The sequence below is a fragment of the Heterocephalus glaber genome, unplaced genomic scaffold (assembly GCF_053883595.1).
Source record: "Heterocephalus glaber isolate CG9 unplaced genomic scaffold, H.glaber_assembly_v1.0 deba00001569, whole genome shotgun sequence".
Lineage (NCBI taxonomy): Eukaryota > Metazoa > Chordata > Mammalia > Rodentia > Bathyergidae > Heterocephalus > Heterocephalus glaber.
The window spans coordinates 4,669,239-4,691,951 of record NW_028258354.1 but is presented as its reverse complement, the minus strand read 5'-3'; the positions used below and the strand labels follow the sequence as shown (position 1 = coordinate 4,691,951).

The 22,713-nt window shown below is 35.8% G+C and overlaps 1 pseudogene; it reads left to right on the top strand.

Annotated features, from left to right (window-relative positions):
- Positions 1-1,265: 1,265 nt before the first annotated feature.
- Positions 1,266-2,048, top strand: LOC101715660 (poly(A) RNA polymerase GLD2 pseudogene; annotated as a pseudogene).
- Positions 2,049-22,713: the final 20,665 nt, after the last annotated feature.

Here is a 22,713-nt window from a genome sequence, read left to right as displayed (position 1 = left end):
ACTACAAATGTTAGTCAATATTCCATCACTGTAACAAAACAGCTGAGATAATCAAAAGAGGAACAGTTTATTTTGGCTCACACTTTTGGAGGTTTCTATTTATGGTCACTTGGCTCCGTTCTTTTTGGCCTAAAGTAAGACAGTATCTCATGACATAGAGTGCTTGGAAGAGGAAGCTGCCCTCCTGGCAGTCAGGAAGCAGAAAATGTGAGAAGAAGAAGGGTTTAGGGTCCCAATATTCTCTTCAAGGGCACACACTCAATGACTTCACTAGGCCCCACCTCCTAAAAGTTCCACAATTTCCCAAGAGCACCACAGGCTGGGGATCAACCCTTCAACACATGAGTCTTTGGGGAGACATTTCAGATCCAAACCAGAGCATTCCTCTATGCAAAGCAGTTGCTTTTCACACACACATTCATGTTACTCCATTAAATTTTTCTTGCCTTGAAACACCACTCAATCTTTTCTCTGCTCTCTGACTCAAACTTTGTTTGGCAGCTGCCCACAATCCTCTTAGGTCAATGTGTATTTCTTGCCTCACTTCTTTTCCATCTTGTCTAAAATGCTACATATTCTGGAAGTTGAGGCTTTAACTTCTTTATCTGAAAAATAATGCATTTTGTGTGATTATTTAATAAAATAATCATGTTGAGCTCAGTATGATAGTTAATACCTCTTAGCTATGTTGTTCATGAGGAGGAAAAGGACATGGTAATGAAAGAAAATTACTGCATACTAAGAACTAGAAGTTAATTGAATCTCTTAGCCCACAAGCTTTTTCTGTAAGGATGACATAATAAATATTTTAAATTTTGCAGGACATACAAGCTCTGTAGCAAATATTCAATTCATTTGTAGTGTGAAAACAGCTGCAAAGAATACGTAAGCAAGTAAGTATAATTTTATCGATAAAATTTTATTTACAAAAGCAATTGGTGGGTCAGATTTGGCCTGTAGGTTATAGTTTGACAATTCCTTTACTGGATCACAGGACTCCAACTACAGCAGAGTTTTTTGTTTTTTGTTTTTTATAACAAATTCAGGCAACCCAAAGGATCAAATACCTTTTCATCAAAAGCTGTTAGCTGACATTCAAAAGAAACATTTTACCTTAGAGAATGTTAATTCAAATATAGAAAAACATGAAACTAGTAGTTAAACCAAAAATAAAATGTAGAATAAACTGTTTCATACTTTAAATATAGTCTGGAATTATACTGTAAATCTTAAATATGCTAAAGAGGTAAAAAACCATATTTTTTTTTCAGGTAAATCTGATGACTGAAGTACGGCATATACTCATGTTAGTCCATAAACACTTCTATACTAGACTTTCTGGCTACATTGAGACATCTCTGCTGATTTAAGCAAAAGTGCCAATTGTGAAATTCAGTGATAAAGTCAGTTGTGTAGAGTTTGAATTAAATGTAAATCATATTGTTGGAATGAGAAACACATTCCTTCTCAAAACTTATGCATATCTTGAAAATGGAGTTCTTCCATTAGTCCTGGAGATAAAGAAGTGAGCAAGTCACCATGAGATAAATGATGCCAGTCATGGTACTCTAAGCAACTAAAGTCACACATTGATGGCTTTGCATTATTTACAAACTTAACCTTCTTTTTCCATAGCCCTACTGAACACATCCTTTCATTCCTCCAAAAAATTTACCCATAGTCTCTTAGTCCTGCTATCCAGCTGCACTTTGTACATCAAGCTCAATGTAATGTTACTCCTTACCTCTCAAAGAATGAATTGAGTTTTTGGGACCTCTTACTGGGCCTTCTTAAAATTGTACTACAGAATTTGACTGGAACAGTCAAATGATTTCAGTTTGTGGAGCCAAAGCCATTCCAAGGCCTGATGGTATTGAATGGAGAAATAAATACATATGTGTGGAAAAAACTTTTGAGCCAGAGCTGTACATGAAAACCAGAAGTTTGATGTGATCAAGGATCAATTTTTAAAGTCATTTCACAGATTGGAAAAGAAAAGAGATTTTAACCATATAGTACCTTTAAGAACTGCGATGCTGAGAAGGTAACTAGCCTCTGTTTCTTAAATTTTTCAGAGAAATAAAGAACAAGAGTTACATCATAATATATTTTGCTTACTTACATCATGGCTTCTTTTTAATTGTTTTTCTTGTTTTATTTTTTAAAAGACATACTTATATATAGATTGAATTTTTTTTGACATTTCCTAATAAAATCTTTTGATTTGAAATTGGAAAAAATGTGTTACATGAAATTATATTTCATAACTGATGGCAAAAAGTGATTTAGATAAATTTTAGATTCTGGATATGGAGGCAACTATTAATACTTTGTGAGATTTAAGAAAAAAGTAACACTGAATATGCAGTGGGGAGAGAGGGCTTGACTTGAAGAGGTAGGTGACTAGGGCCATTACCTGGAAGGGTGCGTTCTTGGGCCCAGATACTCCCTTCCATAGGCTTTCTAACTATGGTGCGTTCTGCTTTTCCCTTGCACCATGCCATTTCTGCCTTGGAACCGGCCAGCCGTGGATTAAACCTTCTGATACTATGAGATAAATAAACCTCTCTTCTTTTATTTTATTATTTTATTTTATTTTATTTTTGGTACCAGGGATCAAACTCGGGTCCTTGCGCTTGCGAGGCAGGTGGCAGAACCACTGAGCTAAATCCCTGGCTACCTCTCTTTTTTTATGTTGCAGGTTTCAGGTATTTTGTCCCACTGACTAAAGATTACAAGTATTATATAGAATATGATAGGAGAACCAGAGGTCAGAATACCCAGAACTCTGTCAGAGAAACCATCAAAGAGAAGCTCTTGGACTTTTATTTTTTTTGTTGTTGTTTTTGTTTTTCAATGCAGAACAATGAAGGGGAAGAAGACAAGTAAGTGTACAATCTCAAAGTCCTCACAGGTGTTCAGACTGAGTCAGAGGATTTATAGAGTGAGTTATGCCTTAAAGTTTTCTTTAAAAAAAAAAGGAGGAGGGCTTCATATCTTCAATGTCAAAAAATTAAGGCCACTAGAAGGCTCCTGTAATTTCCTAGGCACTTTGACTCTGAGCATGCATGCAAAGGGCTCTGTGATAGCCTGAGGTCAGTTCACTAAAAAAGACGCAGGTCCTGGCTAGCAGAAGGAAAAGATAGTAGATGTTTTTAAAGGAGAAGGAAAGTATGAGGGAAGGAAAGAAGAAAGGAAGGAAGGGAGGGAAGGAGGAAAGGAAGAGATGGGGGCAAGGAGGGAGAAAAGAAAACAAAGGAAGAAAGGAGAGTAGGAGAAAGAAAAACAGTATAAAGTGAAGGAAAGATGCAGGAGATTTAAATGGAGCAGTGTCACAGGCTAACATGAAATGAAAATAACTTAGGGAAATTCCAGATGAATTATCTGATAATTATCTTATTTTTCCTTACCTACTCTACCTATCACTTATGAAAAATTCATTATTTACCAAAGTATTCACGAAACTGAAGTGCTTAGATGGGGCAAGAATGAGGTGTAAATCACCACACTTTATAAACGTTTTACTTACTATTCTCAATTTAGATACATCTATTACAACTTGTAGAATATGTAAGTGACACATTCTAAACAAATTCTGTCCAAGCCTGTCATGTATTGTGGTTGACTCTTTTTTGTCATTTCCTTTAGAATGCCTTTAAACTCAAAATTGTGTAAACCACATTGAGTCTCCCTGTCATTAGTCTGAGGTAAAAGATTATGCTTCTGTATGAAATAGGCAGGTATGTATTAGTTTGATTTCTCATTGGGGAGAGTACTGTAAAGTAATTTGCATGCACCGATGCTCCAAGATAACTTAAAAGTTATCTATGCTTTCCTTGACATTGATGAAACAAGACTATACCCACAGGCGATGGCTCAAGGTCACACTTTGTATTTTCCTTCGTCTTTGATTTCCCTTCATTCGATCCCCACAAATTTATATTGGTAAAATGAGCTCTTTTGTACTGAATGACCCATCTTAATGAATACTGATGTTGTGTAACTTCTCATACTCGTAGCTGTATCAGGCATTCACTTGACAGTCTCTAGTGGCTAGAGGAGGTTGAAAAATAGTGGTTCTATTAATTCTTTTTTGTCTGTGGAGCTAAATATTTCCACAAGCTTCATTACAATTTTAAAAAATGGAATTTGACATTCAGATATAGTTCTATGCCTCAAAAGTTTTACTTCTCATATTCTGAAAGGACATTCCTTATATTTTAATACATGTGAAAATGCTAAACATATATGAATATCCCAATTAGTAGAATATTTTTATTACAAACATAAAAGGAAGCAGTCAAAATTTGAAGTTTAATTGTATTTGAGAAGCTTTTAATTTAATAATCATTGACTTACATATTTTTTCAAAAAATCCTTATGTACACATTAAAAAAACAAACTAAAACCATATTTAGCACATACTCTATCAGGAAACACAAAGCTTTCTGGGCTCTTAACAAGATCTTATAATATATGCATACAAAAACATGTCACACATATCTATGTTTCCCACTTTTAAACAAATATTAAATAATACTATACATACTTTGCAAAAGATCTTATCAAAGAAACACATCAACTTTTCATACAAAACTATTTTATGGTTTTTAAAAACTTCATAGTAGTCCATAATATGGAGGAACTATAATTGTTATCAATCTTTCATTCATGGGTATTTACACTACTTTTGTGTGTTTGGCCTAACAAACAATGCTCCAAATACCTTCCCATTACCCTTACACATACAAGTATAGAGTCTTGAAGTATAATTGCCATATCAAAGGGTAACCATATTTTAAACACTGGGAGATATTACTAAATTATCCCCAAAGAATTATACCAAAATCTACTTCTCAGAAAATTCCCTTTATGCCTTACCATTAGAAAATTTTATCCATCATTTATTTTCTCATTATAATGGGAATTTATATTACTCTATAAATTTCATGTTCTTACATTTTGCTCTTTAAAATATTTTAGTCATTTGTAGTTTCCAGATAGATGTATAATAAGTTAAGAATATTATTTGGAGGAGTACAAGCTGATTATTTTACCCAGTTTCTTTTTGATGTTTTGTTTATAATTTCACTGTAAAGAAGTTTTGATTTTTAAGTGGCTTTTGGGTTCGACATTTCCTTTTTAATCTGTCCTTACTCCTAATTTTTCCAATGTCTCTATATTTTATTCAATAAAAATATAGTTTTAAAATATTTTTATATAAGATGTGAGGTAGATATTTATTTTTTCTCCTCACAATTGGGGAAAATTCCATTTACTACATTGGCTTAAAGCCATCTCCTGAATAATTCATCATCTTTGTATCAACTTGAAATATCAATTTTATCACACAGAGGGACCCATTTCAGAACCCGTTCATATACCATTGCTACACTGCTTAAAACAATATATCTTGGCAGCATTGTTTGATATTTTAAGGTATATTTTCATCCATTAATCTCTTAAAAATATGTTTATATTCCAATATTCACAGCTTATATTTCTCTTTGGTGTTTATTTATCTCAGCCAATTCAGTGGAACTTTCAGTATATATTAATACTGCTGACAAGAAACTTCTGTGCCTTTTTCTTACCTCTAATTGGACTGTCCTTAATGCTTTACTGTTAAGTATGATGTTTGCTGTTTCTATTGGCCTAGCAACTCCTCAACATCCTCCTGGTCTTTTTGGTAAGATAGCCTGCCATTTGGTTAAGCCCTGATGACCCCTTTCTGGTCAATTTTAGTATTTAAATGGGCACATGACTCAAGCCCAATCCACAAAAATTTCTTTTCCAAAATTTGTCAGCTGGAACTTCTCAGGGAAAATCTCTCTGACCTCTCAGCAACAAAGACCAGAGGTGTATGAATCTGGAGTGACCAGCAGTCATGTTCATGCTTCTGTGTTTCATAGAGAGCTATCACCAGTTTTTGTCCCTTGAGCCAGTCACATCTGATAAGAGACCATTTCCACTTCTGATCTTCTTATACCATAGGTCTTCTTAGAAGTTCACTTCAGAGAATCATTTTTATCCAACTAGTAAACATTCTGGAGATTACTCTTTTTCTGAATCTTTCCCCCCGCAACTTCATCTATCAAATCTTCTTTTCATTTCCTAGGAATTTGCTTCCAGTGATAATTTTAATAACTTGTGATATCTGCCTTTCCGTACATCTATCATAGCCATAATATGGCTTAGTTATCCCATACTCACCAGGATCTGTCTTTTAAACTCCATTAGACCAGTTCTGTGTTGAAACTGGTAGCAACAGCATTGTAAAATTTTCATTTTGGAATCCCCTTTAAATTTCACTGACTACAACCAGTCATTGCAACCACAAAGCAACATGGAGTAATTAACTCTCAGGCCTGTTCAGCTAGCCTGGTTTTGAATGTAGATCTTTGCCTATTAAGAACTCTATCATACTACTGACTGGGTGAAAGTACTTACCTTGCTGCCTCTACTATTCTTGGAAACACTGGAAAAATCATTTAATTTGGTTTATTTTATTAATCTGGAAAGTAAGAGTATAACACTTATATTAAAACCTTAATAAAGGACATGAGATTGTAAATGAAACTGTACATCCAAAACATGTGGAGTAATTCCTATACACAGCACCCATCCAGTGGTCACTATCACCATGATCCATCAAGTGACTCGGTCTTCATTGTAATAGTTTCAGCCAAGGAACTTCAAGAATTTCCTTTCTCTCATCTTCCTGGAGTTTGGGCCTGAGTGTCTACAGTGATAGCCACATGGATAATTCTAATGAACAGCTAAATTGTGCGAAAATTTCCATGACTCAACCATGACTCAACCAAGTCTATCCTTCTGAAGATCCAGCTTGTAGAAAGATCTTCCTTTTTATTAAGCTAAATTTAAGTTTAACTTATACTTATATTTTTACTCTTGGGCGTAAGGATAAAACAGAAAAATTAAGTGATACATTCTCTTTGAAAGCCCCACAGATACATAAAGGCAACTTTTAACTCTTCCTGGTTTTTTTGTTTGTTTTTTTCCCCCTTCTTCCTGGCTCAATATGCCCAGTTTCTTCAACACTTCCCTATATCACAATGTTATGATCCTTTGCCTTTCTAGCTTTCTATCACTTCGGTGCTTAGACCAAAATGCAGCAGTCCATATTTCTTTTGATTAGCTCCAAACAGGGAGGTCTTATTACTGCCTTACTCTGGCATTAAATTTATTTATGTTGTTGTTGAGGAATTAGGAACAAGGTGCTCTTAATCATTACTGATTTAATGCCACCCAGAATTCTCCTATTATCACCTACAGAAAAAGATCATCATCTCTTTCTTGTCTCCAGCTTTCAACATTGGGTAATGTGCCTTTTGATTCATGAGTAACGTCTGTGATTTATCTCATATGTCCTTTTGTTAAACTTAACTTTTCCATCTACCCCCTTAGATTTTACTTGAAATGCATATCAATCATCTAATACATGTAGTTGTGAGATACATATTTGATCTTTGTCCCTGTTTTCCGGCAAAAAGCTCCTAAAATAGTGGTAAAATCTCAATTAATAAAACTTTCTTTTATTCAAATAGAATGAGTGGTAGCTAGGGCTACATTCCTCTAGCCAGCTTCAGAACTGGACATCGCCACTGGAAAGACCAAGGCATGGTTAGAGGGTTGGTATTTTCAAGGAGAAGAGAGGAACTAAAGGTTAAAGTGATCACAAATGATAAATTATTTAATCAGTGAAGTCTACATAATAATGCTTGCCTAAAAACCCAAAATAACAAGGTTTGGGGAACTTCCAGTTTCCTGGAGGGTAGTGTAGCCCCAGAGGGCACCATTCCCCTTCTCCTATACCCCACCTTGTACATCTTGTACCTAGTTTTCATTGGTATGCTTTATAATATTCTTTACAATAAACCAGCAATTATAAGTGAGTGCTTCCCCGAGTTCAAGAATAAACTGTTCTAGCAAATTAATCAAACCCAAAAAAAGGGTTATGGGAGTCTTGAATTATGGCCCATTGCATTTCTGATGGGAAACCTTAGTAGAGAGCAATCTTGCAGGCCTGAGTCCTTATCTGTGGGATCTGACACTACCTCTCAGTAAATAGTGTTAGAATTGGAGTGAATCATTGACCATCTAGCTGGTATCCACTGGATAAGAGAGTACAGAGTAGGGAAAAGATTGATTTTTTTTCCTCTATACCATTCCACAATATAATTACTATAAGTCTACAGTATTCTAACTTCTCTATTTGTTGACTGCCTGACATTAAATGGTTTCCAGATCTTTAGTGACCTGATGAATAAAATGGGAACAATACAAAGTGGGAATAAAGTTGACATACTTTCTAACTCTTAAGGTTGTTATGAGGATTCAATAGTGATTAGTGTAAAGCATGATAACTCAACTGATTACCAGTAAAGGCAGGAAGTGTCTGTTAAGACCATGCATTTAGATTCTGGTTGTATCATCACTCACCATTTAGGAGTCTTTTAAACATAAGAATGTTATCTACCCTCTCTGAACTACAACTTCCCCCTGTGAAATGCAGACAGTAATCATACCAACTTCACAGAATTACTCTGAGAATTACATGAGATGATGCATGTAAAGCATTTAGCACAGTAGCTGGTATACAGAATCACTAAGTAAAGTGTAGCATTGTTGCTATAATTATTGTTGCTGTAATTTATAATATCATTCAGTTATTTTACTCCCTGTGCATTATTCCTTCCATTATTTCATATTCCTCAAGCTTCTCTATTCAAAACTGAACTACTTGGTCATTGGTTCCTATGTAAATTGTTGCTCTTTTAAAAGGAATAACATGAAATAAATTTATTTTAAAATCTCAGGTGTAATCCCCTATAATTTTCAAACCTTTCCCCATAACAGGATTTTAAACACATACTACTTAGAATAATATTTCAAAAAGTTAATAAATTTTGGAGCCCTTTTATTTTTCTAGTTTTATTTCATATTTCTTTTATTACATGCTGAAAATTGTGCTCTGACTTCAGAAAGTGGTACTGTGAATTCTGCACTTCTTGAATTGCCCTGGAAATCAAGCCAAGCTATCCTGCATTGTTATTGCAGGCTTTTTTACTTAGGAAAATAATTCAATGGCTAGAAAACCCTTACCATCACTTCTGTTGATAGTTTATCTGAGTGCATGTGAGTTAAAACAACAACTCCACTCAAGTGTCAAATACAAATGAATGCTTTGAAAAAGTGGAATGATGATTGATGTATTCCATTACTTGCTGGAAAGTTCTTCCTTGGGGCTTGCCTAGTAGCTGGATAAAAAGGATGATGTGCTACATTCCTGACAACCATGCCTCAATCCTCTGATTGCTCATTATCCCCATTATTCATGTTGCTAGGCACTCATCTGCAGGCTCCTTAGGCTCTGATTCTCCACTCAAGAATGATTCCTTGATTCTTGACTCAAGTTTGGTCATCGTCAGTCTGCTATGAGATTCTCTAGACTGACCTCACAACTAATTCATTCCTTCTCTCTCTCTCTCTCCGTCCCTCCCTCCCTCTCTCTGCCTCCTTCCTTTTCTCTCTACCTCCCTCCCTTTCTCTCCACTTCCCTCCCTCCCCTTTTCTCACAGATAATTCATATGAGAGGGCAATCTTTTTCCCCCACCCAGTTCCCCATGCCCTGCTCCCATGACTGGCCTCTGATACACACAATCTGGAACTCTATGAATTGCTGACTTGGCTCATACTTTGGGAACTTGGTATAAATACAGACACTGGATATCCTAGTTCATTGATTCTTGAGTGGGATATAATAATCTCTATGACTAAAAATCTTCCCATTAATCTTCTTATACATCCAAGTTTGGGAGCTATGATCATATTAGTTTTTCTAAATCATGGTTCAGAAAATGCTTAATTCTGTCTCAAAATATTTTGATATTTATTTAATGCCTACAAATTAAATTCAAACTCCACACTTGGCATGTAGGATCATCATAATCTGGTCCCAATAAACTTTACTGACCTTTATTTTTATTACTCTCATGTACATATTTATTATGCACTCCAGTCAAACTCTGCCAGAGTCATTTTACAGGCTTTCTCTCCTCTACAACTTAACAACTGCCCTGTCCTCCACTTTTAACACCCTCCTATTACCTTCATCAGCTGTGAAAAACCCTCCTCATCTTTTAAGAGTCAACTTAAACTATGCATCAGAGCCTTGTCTAACCTTAATGCTTAACCTTTATTTCTGAATGGAAATTCATTCAATCAGTCAAAAAGTATCTATTGAGAAGCAACCATATGACTGGTGGTGAAGGAACTAGGCAAACAATGTCTTATAAAACTGAGATTTCAGGCAGCTTCAATCTAGCAGATTTACACCTTTGAACTTTCAGAGAACTCAGTTTATGCCTTTCTTATGACATTGACTTTGAATAACAGTTACTTGTGTTCACATCTTCTGTTTTCTCTTAGACTATGAGTTAGTTTATATGTGCCCTGCAGCAACTGCCTTGAGGTTGTACACATGGCTGGCGCTCATCAAAGTGTTATTAAGTTGAATTGAATTCCTCCACAGGGATGAGCACAAAGTAGATCCTCAACATTGACTGACATTAGACACTTTAACAACTGCAGATCATTCTCTGCAATGGAAAATATGCTTTATGGATACCAAAGGAGAGCAAAACAAGACAATACTGCTGAATTTCCAAGCACAAATTATATTTTCCTCAAGGTGCCTTTAATATTAGGATCTGAAACTAGAATACTTTGAATTATTCTTCAGAGAAAGGTACTGAAATAATTACAGGCCCATGTATGATTTATTAGTCACATTGGTGAACTAAGATAAGAGAATATGCACAAAGTGTATCATGTCAGCTTAATTCTAAGGAATAAAGCCAAAGAGTCTCCTTTCTTGAAAACTTCAAGATAGCCAAGCTAAAGAAAAAATAATAGTAATAAAAAAGCCTTGGAGGTATGTGACTGGCCTCTAAATTCTGCAATAAATGCTCTTTGTTGAACATTAGTGTCAGTATGTCATAACGTCAGTTCATTTGATGTGGCATAACTCCAGTAAGTCTTCCTAAAATGTCAAAATACAGGCTATAGTTCTTCTTTTTCCTGTGGAAGAATTAGGAAATAGTAATAAATTTCTCTACTACATGGAGGCTGCTGGACAGATCTGTTTCTTGGCTCTGGGCCTGGTTGTCAAGCAGTTATAGCTTTGAGAAACATAAAGTGTTCCATGGGTATCTGATAATTGGTCTCTTGTGTTTACTAAAATGCAGGAAGGCACAGCTCCCAGGACAAGCAGAGAATGTAGGGCAATGGAAAACCTGAAACAACTACTTGGCACTAAAAAAGGGTCTTCCCTACTCCGTGCTTCTGTGTCCAGTATTGTGTTGGGCCAATAGTAGACACTCATTGAATATTTATTCACAGGTTAAATATTTGCTGAACAAATTCTAGCTTTGTAGTGCTGAAATTAGTAGAAGTTGAGTCAGATACTTCACCTCTTCTATACTTACGAAGCTTGCCCATGAGTGTACCCAAGTGGTAGGGCTTCAAAAGAAGTTCTGAGTAACATATTGCAATATACAATGCCAACTCTTATAATTTGGGTAGAAAGTTCCTATTATACTAGCAATTATAAGCTTCTAGAGGGCAGGATATACAACTCATAGATCTTTTCCATCCTCCAAAACTCATAAAAACTTCCAAACATTCTTAGTCCATATTTATTAGCTAATTAGGAGTGGGAAACAAACAAGCAAGAGGAATCTTTGGTATCAATGCAGGTAGTAAACTCACAAAGAGAATATATGGCATGAGCCTCCAGTGGGGTCTGGAAGTTAGCCAGCTTCTGCTTTTCCTCTTCCTCCTATTTGTCCTGATTCTCCTGTACAGTTTTACACCTCTCCTCTGGTTTATCCTTGAGAGTATGTAGAAACTGTGCCCAGTGAATAATTGAAACTGAACACTCATTCACATCCTCTCCAAATAATAGGTTGACCTTTTCTTCCATCCGCATGGTAATCCTCTGGTTTTTGGTGGCTCCTTGGAAGTTCCTGGATAGTATAAGACAATGGAGGCAAACTTATGGCACATATGTTATTGTGTTTTTCTTTTAAAATGAAAAATGTTAGCATAGAGTTAGTTTGTCTAAACTAAAACCTCAATATTCAGGTTTAATTGCAGTGTTGCTTCTTTGCAATAAATAAGTGGGTTTGGGGTTGCAGTTTGGCACTCAGTCTCTAAAAGGTTCATCATCATTTGTATAGAAGATCACATTTTGCCACTTGATTTATCTCCTGTTCCTTTTGAAATGGCCAACAGGAAAAGGTTTTGCTTTTTATTTTTTTTGAAGGCATTTATCTCACCCAAATGAAGTCTAAATCTGAGAAGATTCAGATAGATCCACCAGAGTTGGCATGCTCAATGTCATTTGAAGTCACATAGATTTCTCTAAGAACAGGTATCTCTTTTTCCCAAGTACCTTTGACCAGCAGTGTCAGCAAAACACAAATCTTTCTACAAATCCTCAAGAACACTCCACTTGAAGCTTGTATCCCAAGTCAAATCCTCAAAGTGAGTTACTTTTTCAATCCATACTTGGTACCTCAATTCTTATATTAACAGGACAACATATTAAACAAACATGGATGAAAATAGAGGAATCACTTTCCAGATTTTTCTGGACTTACAAAGGGTTTCATGGCTTTGTGAAAAGATTTCTGGATTAAAGGTAAGAACAGACCTTGTTTTCAGTTCTAACTACTCATTTATTAACTATAGAACCTAGAGCAAGTCACACCATCTGTGTACAACCCTATTCTTCAGAGTGAATGTATGTTTCATTGGTTATTTTGGATATTCTGAGAACTTTAGGAGCTCAAGTAAATGAAAATGCTTTGAAATGCAACCTAAATACAGTGATACTTCAGTTCACAAACTTAATTCTTTCCATAATTCTGGTCACAAACCAAATTGGATAAGAACCTTATCAAATTTCCCTATAAGGGTTAACATTGACCTAACCATTGATCACTTCTCAGCATTTTGGCTAAGATCAAGTGAACCTAACCATTGAATTTGATTTGCTTCTCATCCAATTTGATTTGCAAACAGAATCATGGGAAGAATTAAATTCAGAACCAAGGTACCACTGTATATGTGTGTGTGTGTGTGTGTGTGTGTGTGTATATATATATATATGTACCTATATCTATATAATAGATATATGTATATAGAGAGTGTATATATATATGTATATATATCAGAGTATATATGCATGCATATCAAAGTATGGTTATACCCTGATAGTCACAGAGGTAAGGCAGACAATCCAGCAACTACTGAACTCCATTCATTCATTCATTCAACAAATATTTGTTAAATGCTTCCCATGTACCAGGCAGTGTGCTAGGTGTTGAGGATCTAAAAGTAACTCAAACAAAGCCCATGCCCTTATGAAGCTTACACACTAGTGAGGAAGAAAACAAGAAGTGCTATAAACAAAATGAAGCAGTATTAGAAGTAGAATGTGGTTTTCTGTGGGAGAAAAATGAGATTATATATAGTTAGAAAATGAAGCATTCTCTGATACAGTGACATTTGGACAGACTGCTAAGGGAAGAAAGGCACACAACCATGAGAATTTCTGGAGAAACAGCATTCTACACAGAGAGGGCAGAACTGCCAAATTCCCAGTAAGGGATGTGTTCAGTGCCTGCTAGCCACAGAAGGGGGATTGGTGAGACAGAAGCCCAGTAAGTCTTGTCAGAGAGCTTGAAAAAAACAATCTTAATGGTAGCATAGAAACTCTGGATAATGTTCTGGGTTAATGGCAAGGTATCAGAGGAGAGGAGAAACATGACTTGCCCTTTTTTATAAAAGGAAGCAGAGAGACTAATCAGAAGCATTTTTCAGTGAGGCAGACAAGAACTGATGATGATTTAGATTAGGCAACAGGGAATGTGATTCTGAGTACCTTTTCAAGGTAGCACTGCCTGGATGGCTGGTACTTCAGAGTGAGAGGTAGAGAATAAAATAACTAAGGAATGACTTCAAATTCAGAGCAGATTTTCATTTGGAGGATGGTGAAAGGAGGAATTAAAAAGATAAGACAACATTATTTTTCCTAAAAAATTATTTATTGAGTTCATAATATATATGACCTAATGGCTGATCTCAAAAGACTTTTCTATCATTTGGGTAAGCAAGACCCAAATGAGAAGTAGGGAAAGTGAAACAACAATATGGAGCTGAAAATTCATTTAAATTCCCACAGTGATAATTTTTTAAAGAAAAAAAACAGTGGAGGCTTCCAGGCTGCCATACCACTGCCCTCAGTGCAGAGGAGGTGAGCTGCTCCCAGCACCCAGGAGGAGGCTTCCAGGCAGCCACCCTCAGCACAAAGGAGGTGAGCCATGTAGGTGCCAGCAACAACCCCCACCCCCCACCGTCAAAATGAGAAGACACGTAAACAAGTCTCAAAACCAGACTTCCAGATCACCTAAAGCAACCACAAAGGGAAACAAGATGGAACACACTGATACTCAACCACCTAGACTCCCTGAACTGGCAACAAAAGAGGATCTGGAAAAATTAAAATCAGAAATAATTTCTGAGATAACAGAAGAGATTGTTCCCATAGTGCAAGGAATAATTAATAAATCTAGAGAGGACACACATTTAAAAAAATAGAGGAACAGAGGAACATGATGGAATCCCAACATAGGGAACAAATGGAATCTATAAAACAGATACAAACAGATTTCCAGGAGATTAAAAACTCCATTAAAAGCTTACACAGCAGAATGAGCCAATGTGAGGACAGAATTTCAGATATAGAAGATAAAATTGCCATCAGGGACCAGAAAAGAAAAACTGCTTTAAAATTGAAAGGAATGATGAGAAATCAATCCAGCAGCTGCTAGATGATGCAAAGAAGAATAACATAAGACTGATTGGAGTCAATGAAGAAACAGCAGAGAGTGCAGATAACATAAAAATCTGTTCACAGAAGTAAGGCAGAAAACTTCCCAAGCAGGGGAAAAGATCTTGAAATACAGATAAGTGAGACATATAGGACTCCAACTAGCCTTGATTAAAAAAAAAATCTACACATAGGCATAAAATTGTTAAGATTCCTGAAACCCAACAGAAGAACAAAATTCTACAAGCAGTTAGAGAAAAGAAACAAATCACATACAAAGGAAAGCTCATCAGAATCACAACAGACATCTCCACCCAAACCCTCAAGGCAAGAAGAGCTTGGAGTGATGTATTTCAAGCCCTAAAGGAAAACGGTCTACAACCAAGATTGATATACCCTGCAAAATTATCTTTCAAAATTGATGGAGAAAGAAGATACTTTCATTGCAAAGAGCACTTTAGGAACTTCATGAATACCAAAGCAGCACTCCAAAAAATTTTAAACAAAATCCTAGGAAAAGACAACAAGGATCACAACCCCACAAAGCCCAGAAGAAGGAATCCATCAGGCACAATAAGAAATTAAATGCAAAGGGGGAGAATCCAACAAAAAGAAGAAGTCATGACAAGAATAAGTTAAAACATATCAATTATAACCATCAATGATAATGGGTTCAATTCACCAATCAAAAGAAATAGACTGGCAGAATGTGTCAAGAAGCAAGATCCAACAATATGCTGCATAAAAGAAACACACTTAATTCAAAAAGAAACTCATAGACCGAAAGTTAAAGGGTGGAAAGCAATACTCCATGTGGCAGGAACTCGAAAAGAAGCAGGAGTAGCTATCCTCTTTGCAGATCAAGTGGATTTCAACCCAAAATCTGAAACACTTCTGGTCCCAAGAATTTCAGATAAGGGATACTCAACTTGTATGTACAAATCTATTGTGAACATGTGTTTTCATTCCTCTTAAGTAAAAACTTAAGGACAGAACTGTTGGTTCTTAACAGTAATACAAGAAATTTCTATATTGTTTTCCAAAATAGTTTTATCATTTTACATTCACATTAGCAGTATTAGAAAGTTCTAACTGGTTCACATCTAAGCTGACATTTGTTCTTTTAAAACTTTTAACTTCATCTCCCTAATGAGTGTATAATTCAATCTTGTTATTGTACTGATTAGTATTTTTCCGATTCTAGTGTTGCACACCTCTTCTTGTGCTGTACTGGCTATTTATCATCTTCTTGTGTCTATTTTTTAATAGGGTTTTCTATTAATGAGCTGTAAGTGTTCTTTATACATTCTGGTCATAGGTTAAAGGTATTATAAATATGGTCTGTTTAAGCACTACTTTTCATTTTCTTAATGATGTCATTTAAAGTTCTAAATTTTGATGAAATCTAATTTATCAATTTTTTTCTTTTATACATCATGTTTTTTGTATCCTAGGAAACTCTTGCCTACCCTAAATTCATGAACATTTTCCCTTATAATTTCTTCTTAAAGTGTTACAGTTCTAGTGTTTCATATTTAGGTTCATAGATCCTTTCAAGTTATTTTTATGTATGGAAATAAAGGGTTGAAGTTAATTTTTTACTATGGATAGCAGGTGTTCTACTATCATTTGCTGAAAACAATATCTTTTCCTCTGCTCTTGAATTGAGTTAATACTCTATAAAATGTTAATGTTAAATAATCTTTCAAATTCAGTGGACCATACATGTGTGGTTCTACTTCTAGATTCTCTGTTTTATTCCAATGATCTATATGTCTTTCCTTACACCAACACTGCCTTGATTACTGTAGCTTTAGAGGAAGTCTTAAAATTAGGTAATAAATGTCTTCCAACACTGTTTTTTTTCTCTTTACTTTTCTAGGTCCTTTGTACTCCTACATAACTTTCAAATTTCAAAATCCAATTCTTCATTTATAGCCAGTATACACAGACCTGCATTTTTATATATATCTTGTGTTTTCTAATCCTGCTAAATTCAGATACAAGTTCTAGGGGCTCCTAGAGATTTCTTAGTATTTTCTCTGTAAATGATCATTTCATCTACATATAAAGATTTTACTTCTACCTTGCCAATCCTATGCTAATTGTTTCTTTTTATTGCCAGGCTATTTTGGTTTGGGCCTACGTTTCAATCTTTAATGGACAGATGAAGAGTAGACATATCTGCCCTTGTTCTCCACCTTAGGGAGAAAGCATTGTATCTTTTCCATTAATATAAGGCATTTTTGCTGGAAGTATGGAGTACATGGCTTATCTGTTAAGAAGGTTCTATTCTACTTCTAGTCGCCTGATAGCTTTTACCATGAACAGCTGTAGACTTTAGTCCAATACTTTTTCTCCAACTAGGAACAGGATCATATGACTTTTTCCTTTCCTCTGTTAAAATGATGACTTATGAGGGTGGATCTTCCAATGCTGAACCAACACTGCCATCCCTATAATAAAACCACTTTCTACATACTGCGAGATCTGACTTCTAATAGTCTGTTTTGTTAAACAAATTTTTATCTATGTTCATACTTTTTTCTTCTATTATCTTTATCCAATTTTAGTATTAGCACAAAGTTGATTTCCTAAAATGAGGGGAGAAGTGCTCCTTCTTTTTTCTGTTTTACATGTTTGATATAATTCTTAAGTTAAAATGTATAGGACCCTGTTGTTATCATATAGATAGGTTTTTATGCTAGGAATATACTTTCTTCAATAGCTGCTATTCAAGTTTTATATTTCCTCTAGAGTCAGTATCATTAATTTGTCTTCCATGGTGCTTCTTAGAAGTTGTCAAACTTATTTCAAAAAAGATTTTTGTAATATGCTTTCTATATTCTTTTAAATTCTGTAAAATCTGTGGTAATGTCCTCTAAATTTTGATATTGTAATTAAAACAATGTATAATTGATATTGTGTAATAGGAAGGAAAGGTCTAAAAGAGCAGGGGAAGTGGGAGGGGTAGAGGAAAGGAAAGAAGGGAAAAGAAAAAATATGAGAAAAGGAAAAAAATGGAAACAAAATCTTTGTAAATAGGGGAGGTTGGAAGGGGTGAAGGGAGGGCAGGGGAAGGGAAAACAGTAAGAACCAAGATATATCATGTAAAGATACAAGATCCTAATGATGAATGTAACTGTATTTTATACCTAAAATATACCAACAAACAATGGAAAAAAGTAGAAAAAAATAGTATCTTCATCTAATGAAATTGTCTCCAGGTAATTCATTAAGGCCAAAGTTGAATCTCAAAGCTGCTGTAATTAGAATTTAGAGAAGATTGGTCATCATATACACAATAATACAAAAGTTCCATTTTTCTAAACCAATTTAGTTTGATACACCTAGGGTCAAATCATAGCTCCAACAACAGTATGACTGTGAGTAAGTTCATATGAACTCCAAACCTGGTTTCCTCCACTGTAATTCTAAATAATACTCCTGAGTGCATAGGGTTGTTGTTGAAGATGATATACAAATGAAATCATAATTGACGTAATCTATAACTGGATGCTGCTGCTCTTGCTACTTCTTCCACAAGTCCTCCCAGTCCCCCCTTATCAACCTCATTGGTCATCCTTTTGGGAAATTATTATTCAGGATATTCTATTCTTAGAGATATTTGGTCTCTGTCACAAACTACAAGAAATGTTTTGGGGCCAGGGATATAGCTCAGTGTCACTAATGCCTGCCTGGCAAGTGCAAGGTTCTGAGTTTGATCCCGCCCCCCCCCATGTATTAAGAAAAAAAATAAACAAAAGGAAATGTTTTTATATTATTAACATTTTCTGAGTCCCTGGCACAGTGCTGAATGCTAGTAGGAGTGAGATGTGCCTGCCATTTGATACACAGCAATAGTGCTTTATAATTGGCAGGCAGAGGTATAATATGGGAGCATTTGCTCATTGACCAGCAACAGTACATTATAAGAGGGAATACCACCCGTACTGTAAGGGTGATAGACACAGTGGGGACCTCACAACTATGCTCTTCCTCACTGTATTAGTTGGAAAAGGTTGGGCCATGACAAAATACCAAAAACTGAGTACTTAAACAACCTAAATGTATTGTCTTACAGTTCTGGGGGCTGAAAGTCTGACCTCAAGGTGTTCACAGAGTTGGTTCCTTCTAAGAGCTGTGAGGAAGAACTTGTTCCATCACTCTCTCTGCTTTTAGTGATGGTCAGTAATTTTCTGCATCTCTTGGTTTATAAAAGCATCATCCCAATCTTGACCTTGATCTCGTTTTGCATGTATTTGAATCTGTGTCTATATGCAGAAGGGCCCACTCTACTCCAGGATGACCTCATATTAACTAACACATATAACAACATATCCGATAAAGGTCAGATTTTGAGGTACAAAGGATTAAGACTTCAATGTATGAATTTGGGGAAACTCATTTAAATCTGTAACACAGCCATACTGTACATCATTCTGCATGGTTTTCTTGTTTAGGACCTTGACTTTCTCCTGCTTTCCTCTTCCTCGTATTATATATTCAGTGTTAAACTAGTATTTAACACATCCACACCCAGGAATCACCTATAGCAGCTTTCTACATTCTTGTCTCTGCTGACTTGCCACCTTATAATTCAAGCCTTGCACTCTAGAAAGGAAAGAAGAGTCCAGGCCACCTTAGGAACATTCTAGATAATAACACAAACAGAACAACTTGTTTGAAGAATCCTTTAATGACGCATTCATTATTTCTATGCTCAAACTGTTTCAGCTTATACCTCCTTTCTGACTGACCTTTCCTCTTGGCAAACATCTTCAGATAAAGAAATTCCTTCCTCCTTAAAGTTCAACCAACCCACAAAAGAAGATATTGCATTCTGGGCTGGCATAGAAATGATCAGCATAGGTACCACGGGGGAAGGTTAATGAAAAGAAGTTTTAATTCTATGGCCATCTCCACACTTGTCCCTATCCTCCACCATTATATCTTCAACATATGGTTAACTTTTTAATGTTGCTTTAATGTTTTCTCTTGTATTTAATTATTTAAATATTTAATAACAAACTGCTGAGAATCAATTGCACACAAGGGACACATTTTTTTGAATTATTGTTCTTTTTTTTTCTGCTTTTGCTTAAGAGTTAATTTAAGCCACTGGAAACTAAAAGCATAAAGCTAAAGGGGGAAAAGAAGGGAACAAATTAAAGACATTCAGGAAAGGATATCTGTAGGTAAAATCAAACTCTCAACAACATCTGATAGGAATCACTTATCAGCAGGAGGCAGTAAGGATAACCAAGGAACACCAAAACAAATAACTTTAATTCCATTTTGTATCTAGCAATATAAAGTCAATAGCTCATATATCAAATTTTTTTCTTTTTACAATAAATTCTTTTTGGAGTTGGTTTCCAGTGTTAGGGGTCAAGGAAATGGAAAGATTTGTATTTCTGTAGTCCAAGTAACAGAGTATCAGTTTTTTAAATTTTGAAGAGTTTGTTGCTTACTATTTTGGATGTCTTTTCCTCATTTGTAACTATTGTCTGGATAAGCTTGTTTTTCTTTTCCATTTCAATGTTATGACAATGACAGGAAAATTTTCATTCCGTAGCATATGTAACATATGTATTTTGAGTGATCAACTGTGTTAGACAGCATTCCAGGTACTGAGGATCCACCCAGAATCAATACCACCATGAGTCCTGCCTTCAGAGCCACTCACATCCACCCCGGAGAACAAAATTACCAAAAGAATAATTAGACTTCATATGCTGTGATGCAGGTAGTACAAGATACCATGGAAGATCAGAGAAGGAGCTCCTAACCCAGATTTGGAAGAAACAGGAAATGCTTCCTGGAAGATGAGACAATGACCATGAGACTGGAAAAAATCAATAAAACTGATGGAGTGAGGTAAAAAACATAAATAATAGACATTTGGGCAACTAGACTATGATTTAGTCATTTGATATCTGTGCATTTTAAATAAGAATTAGAAATAAAACTATCATTTTACAAATAACTCCATAAATTTTATATAAAGGCAAAATCCCTATGGATTTCTCCAGAAAGATACTTTTTTGACTTCTAACCAACTGACTGAGCCTGACACTTTACTTTTGTGCTCCAGCTAACACTGCTAAGAGACACCCAACACTGCACCCACCATGTGGTTTCTTGAACCAGAACCTCTTAAACTCTTAAATTCTTGGGATTCTAAGTTTTGGACTGACGAAAAGGTAGTTAAAAAAAGTCAAATAGAATCAAGAGATTTCTCCTGATTCTAAACTGAGATTTCTCAGTTTTTCAAATTCTTCCTTTGGTAGATTACTGGGCTCTTATATTCTATTTTCATACTTTTTAAGACTATGACACATATTTGAAAATCAGAATAAATTTGGAATATAAGTACAAAAGAATAGAGTATGGCATTGTGCATTTCTTCTTTGCAGATTAGTTAGGTATATAATTAATGACATTCATCATTGGAAATTTGCACCTTTACATAATACATCTTGGTTCTTATTTTTTCCCCATTCCCCTGCCCTCCCTTCAACCCCTCCATTCCTCCCTATTTACAAAGACTTTGTTTCCATTTTTTCATTTTTTTATATTAGTTCCATTACCTTCTTTCCTTTCTCCTACCCCTCCCACATCCCCTTCCCCTTTGCCCCTTTTCTTCCTATTTCACATTATCTATTATACCTTTTAGTCCTTATTTACACTTTCAGTTTCTCACACTAGAGAAACTATTCGGAATTTACACATGTGTGTCCTATTTATTTCACTTAAGAGTATTGCCTCAATGTGCATCCACTTAGCTATAAATCCTGGCCAGAGATAAGCTGCACAGGCACATGGGCTTCAGCCAGAGGCTCACCATACCATCAGCCACACCCAGGGACCCACATGGAGAACTGTACAGGCACACAAGCAATTCTCAGAGGCTTGCCCGCATACCACTGATAAGTGTGAGGACAGTCAGCCAAAGCCTATGCAGACAACAGAAACTGGGCTGTATAGCCCCCACTTAAAGGCCCTCCCAGACAATAGCTACACAGGGGTCCCAGCAAAAGCTATGCCTAGATACCATCCCAAGTGTGCTCAAGCCCCAGCCAGAAGCCCGCCCAGACAACAGGTCAGCTCAGGGATCTAGAAGGCCAAGACTCTGAACCCAGGAATTGGTGTACTGTTGAGCAATAGAGTAAAGGCTGCTAGGTGGCTTGCTGAGAATTTAAGACCACTGGGTGAGAAAGAAGTAGCCTCAACACAGACACAGCAGGGTGCATCTGTTGAAATGTGAAGACATGTAAATGAGTCCCCAAACTAGACTTCCAGATCACCTAAGGGAACCCCAAAGGGCAATGAGATGGAACAATATGATACTCAACCATTGGAACTCCCTGAACTAGCAACGAAAGGGGACCTAGAAAAAATGAAATCAGAAATAATTTTTCAGATGATAGCAGAGATTGTGTCCATAGCACAAGATACGATTGATAAATTTAGAGTGGACACAGATTAAAAAAAATAGAGGAGACGAGGAATATAATGGAATCCCAAAATAGGAAACAAATGGAATCCATAAAACAGATTCAAACAGATTTCCAGGAGATTAAAAACTCCATTGAAAGTTTACACAGCAGAATGAGCCAATGAGAGGATAGAATTTCAGATATAGAAGATAGGATTGCAATTAGTAACCAGGAAAAGAAAAATTTCTTAAAAATAGTAATGAGCCATGAGAAATCAATCCAGCAGCTGCTAGATGAATAAGAAGAATAACATCAGAGTTATTGGAGTCAAGGAAGAAACAGGAGAGAGCG